Source organism: Diaphorina citri, unplaced genomic scaffold, assembly GCF_000475195.1.
Source record: "Diaphorina citri unplaced genomic scaffold, Diaci psyllid genome assembly version 1.1 scaffold685, whole genome shotgun sequence".
Lineage (NCBI taxonomy): Eukaryota > Metazoa > Arthropoda > Insecta > Hemiptera > Psyllidae > Diaphorina > Diaphorina citri.
In genome coordinates, this window is record NW_007378118.1 from 25,632 (window position 1) to 38,493 (window position 12,862).

Consider the following 12,862-nt stretch of genomic DNA (forward strand, 5'->3'; position numbering starts at 1 on the left):
ATCATTAAAATAAATTATAGATACTACAACTAAACAGAATTAACGGACAGCATGGTCTACAATCCCAAGTTGATGGTTTTGAGAACGCTTGGAGACCAGGCCCGAACAGTCTCAGAATTTAATAGACACTATGGAGTTACGGAGATTGTAAAACCGGTAGTAACTAAACCCATCAGATACAGTCCTGGATTTTTTTCATGGCCCACTTGAATGTTCATTATGGTGATGCATGCAAGACACAACATGGAAGTTTTGGGCGAAATTATCAAGAAAACCAAACCACAATTTGTACCTAAAACTAGCTAGTAGGAACTCGTAGGTACAAGAGAGCCTTATATGTACGTATCTGTTTTATCCAAACCTATTATTATCTTGGTGTATTTCTACTTCAACTTCTAAACTTCAGGGAGTGCAATGAGGGAAAAGAAAGGTAGGTACTACGTGAAGTAGGAGGACACAAATTATGAAGTGAATAAAAGGCGGGGTACAAAATTGATTTCTAATCTTTTTTGGGGTGGGTAAATTATAGATAATACAACTAGCCAGAATTAACAGACAGCATGGTCTACAATCCTAAGTTGATGGTTTTGAGAACGCTTGGAGACCAGGCCCGAACAGTCTCAGAGCATTCTCACAAGTTAATAGACACTATGGAGTTACGGAGATTGTAAAACCGGTAGTAACTAAACCCAGATACAGTCCTGGATTTTTTCCATGGCCCACTTGAATGTTCATTATGGTGATGCATGCAAGACACAACATGGAAGTTTTGGGCGAAATTATCAAGAAAACCAAACCACACCATGAATAGTTTCTTAGTGCAATGAGAAAGGATTGATGTAGGTAGTCTGATATTTAGAGACCTTGTGGTGGAAATGGTTGATGCTCCTCACATGCCACATAAAAACATGTATTTACACTGTGAACTTGTAACTTTCACTCGAGTAAGATTCGAACCCACAACCTTCAAGTTGTGATATACGAGTCATGAATCTGATGAGCAAGTCACGACTATTGAACCAGATGTCAACACTAGGTTATAAATCACACGATTAAATGGGCTTGTTAGGTTGAGTAGGAATACTTGTACGTATACCTAAGTCGTCAGTGTATGTAGATACCTTTTTATGTTGTTTCACGATGCGATGGTTCTAGACTAGAGTGTCTTTTTGACATTAAACGATTTTCTAAAAAAAAGAAAAAAAAACATGAAGTTAACAACACTCTACAACACATTACATAATAACGATTTGAAAACTTAAACACAGGACTTTCCTCATTAAAAAAATAGGTAGATTCCCATGGATTTTTTCCACGACTTTCAAGATTTTCTTCGATAAAATTAGTATGTACTACATTAGGTATTGTGACAGTTTTACTTGCTACAGGAAAGTGGTTTTTATGACATTATTGTATTATCTCTTTGATCGATAAAATTGTTGCTTCTAAACTCCATTCACATATATAGGTGGTACAAGGTAAAGGAACCTCAAAGAAATTATGTAGGTACTAAGATTAATGTTTCGCTGAAGATAATTTGTCAAAAAATAAGTTGAGCAAAGTGCGAAAATTATTCCAAAAATAAATCTTCCTAAAGGGTCTGATAAACGAGATCGACAGACAACAAAAAACAACCAACGATGATTGACACCTGTGGGAAAGAGGAAGTAATAGTGTGAGAAGGAGGGGAGGGTGACACGCACAAGTTTTTTACTTCCCTAAATTTCCAACACGAAAGTTCAAAGCCCCATTCACAATAATTACAGTGCAAGTCACGCTTCTTCACTCATTACATTACATTGAAATGGAGGACTTTACTGTAAAAATTTCTGTGTGCGGAGTCCAGTATCTTTTTCACTCAAGTACGGTCCAAACTGTCACAGGAATCTGGCCTGAATTAATAGTAAAAGTCGAACTAAAAAATCTATGTAGCTGATGAGTTCCAACTTCCAAGATGAAGAATGTCTAGCTACAGGAGTAATGCAATGAAGGGGAAGTATTGTGGACTTTACTGTAAAAATTTCTGTGTGCGGAGTCCAGTACCTACCTTCTTCACTCAAGTACGGTCCAAACTGTCACAGGAATCTGGCCTGAATTAATGGTAAAAATCGAACTAAAAAATCTATGTAGCTGATGAGTTCCAACTTCCAAGATGAAGAATGTCTAGCTACAGGAGTAATGCAATGAAGAAATAGAGTTAAAGTCTACCTTGTTTATTCTGCTGGAATGGGGCTGAAAAGTCCCTTTATAAAAGCGTTCAATCCCAGAGGAGTTAAGGAAGTTTAACCTCCATTTTGTTTGAAAATTTGACCTCAACACCTCCCAGGTCTACAATGGCATTTTACAGCGTTTGTATAGCATGGTTAGAGACTGTTCGGGCAAAGTTTCCGATCATTCTCAGATAATGTTTCTCGATTTCATAAGCTTGTAGCTTATGAAATCGAGCCTATGCCATCATTATTAGAATTGTAAATTTAGAGAGATGTCATCTGTTTGCTTGAACAACTCTAGCATCCTGACAAATGTGGATCACAAGCAACTCTGGTATATTAGAATTGTAAATTTAGAGAGATGTCATCTGTTTGCTTGAACAACTCTAGCATCCTGACAAATGTGGATCACAAGCAACTCTCTATTCATTGTTATACCATCAATTTATGAATTCATTTACAATACCTACTTGTTTATACTAATAAGTCTAATAACTAATAAGTAATAATAGTGCTTATTAATAGGTACTGCTCAAAGAGGACTCAAAAGTCCCTTTATCCCCCGGCCCCTCCAAAGCATTACGATAGATATCTACTGCCTACTATTAGACTATATTACCAGGAACCAGGAACCTCTTAACCACTACACTATGGAGGCAGATTATAATATAAATTACAATATTTACGTATGCTATTTCTCACACGAATGTTTAGTTAAATATCTGACTCAACTCTGTGGAAATCAGAAGCATGTAAACCTATAAAGCTTGACAGTATCCCTTTCCAATTTTCCATCTTTTCTTTAGTCGAAAAAATTCCGCGAGAGTACCTATAACGAGCCTATACTATGTAGAATATCAGGTTTTCTGACTTGGGGTCAAAATTAGCATCGTCTTCGGTTCAGTATGTAAATTTAAACATTCCATAGGACTCTAAAGTCCCTTTACCCCCCCGCCCCTCCAAAGCATTACGATAGATATCTACTACCTACTATTAGACTATATTACCAGGAACCAGGAACCTCTTAACCACTACACTATGGAGGCAGATTATAATATAAATTACAATATTTACGTATGCTATTTCTCACACGAATGTTTAGTTAAATATCTGACTCAACTTTGTGGAAATCAGAAGCATGTAAACCTATAAAGCTTGACAGTATCCTTTTCCAATTTTCCATCTTTTCTTTAGTCGAAAAAATTCCGCGAGAAACTAGTACCTATAACCAGCCTATACTATGTAGAATATCAGGTTTTCTGACTTGGGGTCAAAATTAGCATCGTCTTCGGTTCAGTATGTAAATTTAAACATTCCAAACAATTTTCAATCCTGTTTCACCAAAATTCAATGGAGACCGGCTTCCAACTGGGCTGAGAATTTGATTGTTTAGGTTTAGATAAATTATCTAAATATCTAATACAGATGTATGGATACCTTCATACTTACTACCGACCCATGAGTTCTTTAGATTGTATCTGAAATCCAGTCCCAGGACAAGTATGATTACGTAACTTTGGGATTAAGCATCAGCTATTAGTAGATATTAGCTATATGATGTTAAGATAAGTAGGTATGAACCTTGTTAATCTATTATAATCCAAGTATAAGAGGTCCCTCTTATACACTCCTAGGTACTAAATTTATCGTTCTAAGAACCATAGGGGTACACAGTCATTATGCAATGAGCTAATTGCTATAAGATGCCTACTTATTTCTGAAAGGTAGATATTAAAGTAGACTTAAACAATAGGTAGGTATGTATTTATCTACCTATCTCATTCTCTTAAGGTAGGTACTCATCATAATATATTTTTAATTGTTTGCTAATGGAAAATAGTAAGTAGGTACACCAAGTTCATACTTACCTACTCGTAGGTAGGTAGGTATCTGGTATCTATAACTGTCTATATTTTGGTTGGTAGATAACTAATAATTATTCTATTCTTGTGACCTCTTTCAAATCAAGTTCTTCAATCTCGACAGAAGATGTGGAATTTGCTACTTATACTATCCAATCGATCCATGTTTTTTAAGAATTTCAAGCTATTTCAGTAGGTAGGTACGTAGGTAGGTATCTCTATACGTACCTATACTTCGGGTGTTATTCAGTAGGTAATGCTAAGTTACTGTGGAGTTTGTCTAGGAGTATGAGAACATTATTGTTTAACATTAACATTGTCTGCTCTAATGTGAAGCTGTGAAGGTCACAATCATTACCAGTTACCCGTCAAATCCTCTATTTGTTCTGTGAGAACCAGTAAAAATCTACGGATGGATGCGTCCAAGAAAATACTCATTAATTAATACGGACTGTACAGCTTACCATTCAGATGAACTTGCTGAATAATGCTGAACAGTTGTTTTCAAACTGGTGTAAGTTACCCTGAAAAACAGGATAAAACGACGATGCCGATATTTCAGCCTTTTTTGTTGATCAGGAAGGCGGGAGCTATCAGGAAGGTGGGAGTTCAATTTTCACTATTTTCCGCCGAAGTATGGTACCTATTTCTCATTTAGACATAATATGTAATTATGTATATAATTATATGAGAATTTAACTACAGTAAAAGAGCTCCTAGACTCCAAAGAGCTCAGGTGGTAGAAAGTGCCTCGGGAACTAACGTATTATTATTAATTAGATTCATATTAGACACCCAAATTAGATAATGGCTTACCTTATTTTATAGTTGACTAGGGTTCTACAATGTGACAGGAAATATTATGACAAAAACCAGAAGCAAAATACCAACATAAACAAACAAGTTGACCAGACAACAAAACGACATAATAAGTACCTATGTTCAGAAAAAATCAAATCAGATTCTAGATGGGTAGGTACACAAATACAAGGAAACTTCCGAATATGCACCAGATTATATGTCTTTTTAGGGCAGGTAGGTACACCTAAATATGTACCTACGTATGTAAAATTATGTCTAAAGTTTGTAAGTTGTATTACTTAAAGTCTTAAAGACAAATTAGTACCTACATCTACATAATATGTACCTCCTTACTTACCATCCTACAATACCTACCTACATATCTTCCTATCTGACAAGATTAATGTAGCTAATTAGTAAGATAAGTTTATAACTTTTAGTGTTTGCACATTTTTCTTGAAATATAGTTAGATGGTTACTCATTAATTAAAACTGTCATCACAAAGACAAATTTCACAGTAAAAAATTACAGCATTTTTTGTTTGCAATCTAGATCTTCATTAGTTTAGTCAACTGTTCTTAATTTTATCCTGTGAGAACCGCTTTCATCAGAGATTAGTCAAGTGAAGTGCCTTGTTGTGACTACTTGAAATGTTCTCGGATTCTCATGGATCTTGGTTTACCATCTTGAAAGTCTTTTTGATCTGCCCAATTTTTTTAAATAATTATGATCTAAATTGAGTTTTTTTCCTCTTTCTTTTTCAACACAAGTTTTGTTAATCAGCTTCATCTTCAAGAAGTTCATGGAGACAGTTTCTCTTCTCTTAGCTGAATGTTCGCTGAATGTTCATTGCCTTTTTTTCATCCAATTCACTAGTTACAAGTGATTAACAATCTCATGAATATGAAACAGTTTAAAGAGAAAGAGACCAATGAAAGCACATTCACTTACAACATACAATTTACCTACTTTACCCAATAACAATTCCATTACCTACATATTAGGTATTTATACTAGCATAATACCTACTTCACTTTCGAACAAATCATAAAAGTTCAAGTAGGTACTTATACTCCTATGTACCTACATAAGTACGTTACCTGGGTATGTAGGTACCTATACCTATCATCATAAACGTTATCTATTTTGTCGTAAACGTTATTAGATATTTACCCAATAACAATTCCATTACCTACATATTAGGTCTTTATACTAGCATAATACCTATTTCACTTTCGAACAAATCATAAAAGTTCAAGTAGGTACTTATACTCGTATGTACCTACATAAGTACGTTACCTGGGTATGTACCTATATATCTATCATCATAAACGTTATCTATTTTGTCGTAAACGTTATTACAACCTAACTTTAAAGCATTACCTTTTCCCACGTCTTATAAATTAGTAATACCTAGTTATGATCTAAATTGAGTTTTTTCCTCTTTTTTTTCAACACAAGTTTTGTTAATCAGTTTCATCTTCAAGAAGTTCATGGAGACAATTTCTCTTCTCTTTGCTGAATCTGCATTGCCTTTTTTTCATCCTATTCACTAGTTACGAGTGATTAACAATCTCATGAATATGAAACAGTTTAAAGAGAAAGAGACCAATGAAAGCACATTCACTTACAACACCAATTCACTAGTTACGAGTGATTAACAATCTCATGAATATGAAACAGTTTAAAGAGAAAGAGACCAATGAAAGCACATTCACTTACAACATACAATTTACCTACTCTTTTCTCAAGTAGGTATCTTCACCTCGAAGACACCAAACGCACTGAAGAAATCAAGGATACATTGAGATACACTTGAACTCTTTCTTGAGTTGGTTGGTAAGATAAGCACAGATATTTTTTGAAAAATCAACTTTCTGCTTCTAAAGTTTTAAACCATTTCGTTTTAAAAAATTTAAATTAAAAGATTCCTAAATAAAGTGCTGGTAATATGCTAAATAGCGCTGCTACTCCGAGAAACAAGATCTAATCCATACAAAATGAATGCTTATTTCGTTGGTTCTGATCACGCAGTGATTTGGCCAATTGAAACATCATCAGTTCTACATTATAATTATTCGGTTCTGATCACGCAGTGATTTGGCCAATTGAAACATCATCAGTTCTACATTATAATTATTCTTTCAATTTTTTACAGATTTGTTTTCTTGAATGCTACATTAAAATCTGAACGAGCGTAAGGTTGAGAGGAGTGTTTTAGAGTTGGACTCTTTGGAGCTATAAAAAGAAGGCGCCACTTCAATAAACGAGCAAAAAAAATCAATATTATGATGGATACTCAAGAATAAATTGGCTGCAAATTCAAAGTGTGAGAGAAGATTTTTTTTTTTTTTTTTTTTAAGAATAAATTGGCTGCAAATTCAAAGTGTGAGAGAAAATTTTTTTTTTTTTTTTTTGAGATTTAATAGATGGAACTGTAACGACCAAGGCTTTACAAATATTCCCCCAGTCGTTCCGAGAACGAACGTTATCCCTTCAGGATAAAATCCGCCTCTGGTGGGAATCGAACCCGCGGCTTAGCGCTTACAAGGCAGACGCGCTACCAACCAAGCTATAACTAGGCTGGCGTGTGAGAGAACGGATCATTGCATTTGGATTTAGAAGCCTCAGTCGCTAGACTTGAAACTTAAAGATCGCAGCATAGACAAAGGATGAAAATCTCAACCGGATACCAAGATTACCAGGTGAAAGCGGTACCTATTATCTATATCAGGGATAGGATATCACTGGGTCAGATATTTTGTTAGAGAGATATCTGGATTAGACATTGGAAAACTTAATAGAGCATGTAGCAAGAATAAAACCCAAGACCAAGGCTCTAGAAGTCACTACACCTAACAATAATCCTTGTTCTAGAGACACTGGGTAGAAGATTGTGAGGAAATAAAACAGAAATAAACTGAAATATCCAGAAAGAAAATGGACATAATTATGAAAAAGAGATATCTTGTTAGAGAGATATCTGGATTAGACATTGGAAAACTTAATAGAGCATGTAGCAAGAATAAAACCCGAGACCAAGGCTCTAGAAGTCACTACACCTAACAATAATCCTTGCTCTAGAGACACTGGGTAGAAGATTGTGAGGAAATAAAACAGAAATAAACTGAAATATCCAGAAAGAAAATGGACATAATTATGAAAAAAATAGAAACGGTCATGACTAGGTACTTGTGTAGGTACTAATACTAAGTATCAACCGATTTGGATAGGGACAGTAATGTACGACAGCGATTAGAATGATTAGATTAACGTGAATAATGCTCAAAAGTTGTTTTCAAACTGGTGTAAGTTACCCTGAAAAACAGGATAAAACGACGATGCCGATATCTCAGCCTTTTTTGTTGATCAGGAAGGCGAGAGCTATTAGGAAGGCGGGAGTTCAATTTTCACTATTTTCCGCTTAAGTATGGTACCTATTTCTCATTTAGACATAATATGTAATTATGTATATAATTATATGAGAATTTAACTACAGTAAAAGAGCTCCTAGACTCCATAGAGCTCAGGTGGTAGGAAGTGCCTCGGGAACTAACTTATTGGTTTGCACATAACTCATACTCCTAGAAACTGTCTAGTGGTGACTTCCGAAATTTCCTAAAACAATCCAAGAAAATACTCATTAATTAATACCGACTACACAGCTTACCATTCAGATGAACTTGCTGAATAATGCTGAACAGGGGTTTTCAAACTGGTGTAAGTTACCCTGAAAAACAGGATAAAACGAAGATGCCGATATTTCAGCCTTTTTTGTTGATCAGGAAGGCGGGAGCTCAATTTTCACTATTTTCCGCCGAAGTATGGTACCTATTTCTCATTTAGACATAATATGTAATTATGTATATAATTATATGAGAATTTAACCACAGTAAAAGAGCTCCTAGACTCCAAAGAGCTCAGGTGGTAGAAAGTGCCTCGGGAACTAACTTATTGGTTTGCACATAACTCATACTCCTAGAAACTGTCTAGTGGTGACTTCCGAAATTTCCTAAAACATGAGGACTTTTGCCAATATCTGCTTTCATTCGGGGGTACCGTCCTCAAGAAGTTTGGAATCCCCTGCTTTAAGGATCAAGATAAGGTATCTCCCAATGCTAGGACGTGATATGCACGGAGTCTACTGTGCGCAAGCAAGCGTGACAATGCCTAATGCCCGCTGTTGATAATTAGGATGGTACCTTATTGTCACGGACACACTTGGAGCGTCACCCGTCACGACATTGGTGTGATCCGAGCAACTTTCACTAACAAGCTTCACTGTCATTTTGATAGGCGTCAAAGTAGATAGAGAATCCAATCCCGCAATTTCGGGACTGTCGTTTTTCAATCCCAAAAATTCGGTACAGTCAGCCAGCCTAGTTAGTTTGGTTGGTTACGCATCTGCTTTGTAAGTGCTAGGCCACGGATTCGATTTCCGCCCAGGGCGGATTTAATCCTGAACGGATAATGCTCGTTCTCGGAATGGCTGGCTTTCTATTATCCTGTCTTCCTTCTCTCTTCTATTTCGGGATCTTATCGTCCCGAATAGAGTTAAAGTCTACCTTGTTTGAGGCTGAAAAGTCCCTTTATAAAAGCGTTCAATCCCAGAGGAGTTAAGGAGGTTTATCCTTCATTTTGTTTGAAAATTTGACCTCAACACCTCCCAGGTCTACAATGCCATTTTACAGCGTTTGTTTAGCATGGTCAGAGACTGTTCGGGCAAAGTTTCCGATCATTCTCAGATAATGTTTCTCGATTTCATAAGGCCAGAGGGTTTGCGAAATAAGACACATTAGGTCCGTTCCTGATGGTTTGATGGACATTGGAGTTAATCAACGCCGAGTGTGGTGTGTATCTAGACGGGTGACTGGGATTATCGACTAGTATCTGAATCAATGAATTTCAATTTAGTAAAGACAACGTCGAGGAGAGGTTTAGAGTTTTGAATTCTAGAAACGAAACATGTAACAATAAAATTGTAGCATGTAGGTACGTATAGCCCGTAGAAAACAAACTACATAGATATGTATGGTTTATCCTGCTCGAATCCTAGAATAGAATTTGTTTATCCTGCTCGAATAGAACTAAAAAGACCCTTTAACCCAGCAGTCTAAATAGAAATTCGATTTCTGAGGTCTGCCGCATAATTCTGCGAAATAGGAACCCATTAATAATTCTCTAACATTAACGCCAGAGAGAAACGTTTTAAAATTAACACAATCAGTCAAGTGTTAAAATATTGATCTCTGTTTGTAGAACCATTTAACATGGAAAATCCTCGCCTCAGGGTTAATCCAAACCAAACAGAACAAGGCTATCAGAATTAGCCAGATAGCCAGAGGGTTTGCGAAATAAGACACATTAGGTCCGTTTCTGATGGTTTGATGGACATAGGAGTTAATCAACGCCGAGTGTGGTGTGTATCTAGACGGGTGACTGGGATTATCGACTAGAATCTGAATCGATGAATTTCAATTTAATAAAGACAACGTCGAGGAGAAGTTTAGAGTTTTGAATTCTAGAAAAGACACTCCGATTAGCCTTAACAGCCTAAAGCGGTTGTATTTACAACAGATTGATTAAAACATTAATTTATCTATCATGAGCTTCGACCTCTATTATTATAATAAGTCTGGAGGTCAAATAATGTTTAGGTCCATTTGCAAAACCTCTTTAGATCAAGCTAAAGAAATGCAAATAAAAGTTAGGCAGGTATAACTATTCTATTCTAACTTAAGGTCTTGTCCCTTGCTCAAGTTTCTAAAATCAAAGTAAAAAGATAGGTACCTACGAGTATGTACTACATTAGGTATTGTGACAGTTTTACTTGCTACAGGAAAGTGGTTTTTATGACATTATTGTATTATCTCTTTGATGGGTTGATTAAAACATTTATCTATCATGAGCTTCGACCTCTATTATTATTAGTCTGGAGGTCAAATAATGTTCAGGTGAATTTGCAAAACCTGTTTAGATCAAGCTAAAGAAATGCAAATAAAAGTTAGGTAGGTATAACTATTCTATTCTAACTTGAAGTCTTGTCCCTTGCTCAAGTTTCTAAAATCGAAGTAAAAAGATAGGTACGTGTATGTACTTAGGTATTGTGACAGTTTTACTTGCTACAAGAAAGTGGTTTTTATGACATTATTGTATTATCTCTTTGATTTATCTTTCCGGAACACTCATTTCGCATTAGAGCGATTTGTAATCTCATTGAACGAACCAAGATAGGTTTTTTGCTCTCTTTTAAGTGACAGGGTTCTCGACGGAGCTCTTCCACCCACACTTCTTTCCAGTGTCCAGTTTTAGTTCTAATTTGACGTGTATGTGATTTGTTTGTCTCATCGTATACCTCTCGAACGGTTTGTCTGGTTTGGTAAAATTCGCTAATGTCCAAATTCTATAGAAAGAAAATTTTGCTCATTAAATGATAGTTCGAGTTTGGTACTTCGGTACCGATCAGGCTTATGGGAACCTCATAGCGGCCCTTTTTCCTAGCGAGTTAAACCCACTGAACCACTATAATCTATTTTCTATTATCAATTGCATTCATACAATACTTCGAGTTTGGTACTTCGGTACCGATCAGGCCTATGAGAACCTCATAGCGGCCCTTTTTCCTAGCGAGTTAAACCCACTGAACCACTATAATCTATTTTCTATTATCAATTGCATTCATACAATACCTACTTTGAGTCTGAATGAAGCACGTAGACTATGGATCTTGTCATATTCAATGAATTATCAGATTATAATCGTGATATCAGTTGTCTCTAGAGCTCTTGTCTCTAAGTCCAGTTTTAGTTCTAATTTGACGTGTATCTGATTTGTTTGTCTCATCGTATACCTCTCGAACGGTTTGTCTGGTTTGGTAAAATTCGCTAATGTCCAAATTCTATGGAAAGAAAATTTTGCTCATTAAATGATACTATACTTCGAGTTTGGTACTTCGGTACCGATCAGGCCTATGGGAACCTCATAGCGGCCCTTTTTCCTAGCGAGTTAAACTGAACTGAACCACTATAATCTATTTTCTATTATCAATTGCATTCATACAATACCTTGAGTCTGAATGAAGCACGTAGACTATGCTTGTCATATTCAATGAATTATCAGATTATAATCGTGATATCAGTTGTCTCTAGAGCTCTTGTCTCTACGTTACTAAACTTTACTAAGTGAGTCTGAACGAAGCACGTAGACTATGGATCTTGTCATATTCAATGAATTATCAGATTATAATCGTGATATCAGTTGTCTCTAGAGCTCTTGTCTCTAGGTTACTAAACTTTACTAAGAAACCGAGCTATCTGGAGCACTATATCTCGATTCTCTCATCTTACAACCACAGGCTGTGTGTAATATCCATGTTTTTAATTTGCCAGCAATCCGACTCGCAGCGTCAATCTGCGGTTTTCTAACAAATCGAGTCCAAAGTTCGGTAGCTTTCTTGAGGCTGAACGAAGGCTGAGATTGAGGCAGACTTGAGGTTTAGACATGACATCCTAGGAGTGTGAGAACTAGGGGGAATTTTATTAAATTAAAAGTTGCTATTCTCGATAGTCATAGTCACCTGTGCTTATTTCTTGAACGAAGGCTGAGATTGAGGCAGACTTGAGGTTTAGACGTGACATCCTAGGAGTGTGAGAACTAGGGGGAATTTTATTGAATTAAAAGTTGCTATTCTCGATAGTCATAGTCACCTGTGCTTATTTCTTTCTGTAGGTTACTGGGTGTGCAAAATGTTTAGGATCGTAGAAAATCACCTGTACTCACAAAGCGTTTTTAAAGTTCTTTCATTTAATGGTTTAACAGGCTAAAAGAAGAGAATTTAGTTAAAAATCAAATTAATTCATCAATGAGACGAAATTTTACCCTTGGATTAACTTAATGAAAATCACCTGTACTCACAAAGCGTTTTTAAAGTTCTTTCATTTAATATTTTGTGGTTTAACAGGCTAAAAGAAGAGAATTTAGTTAAAAAT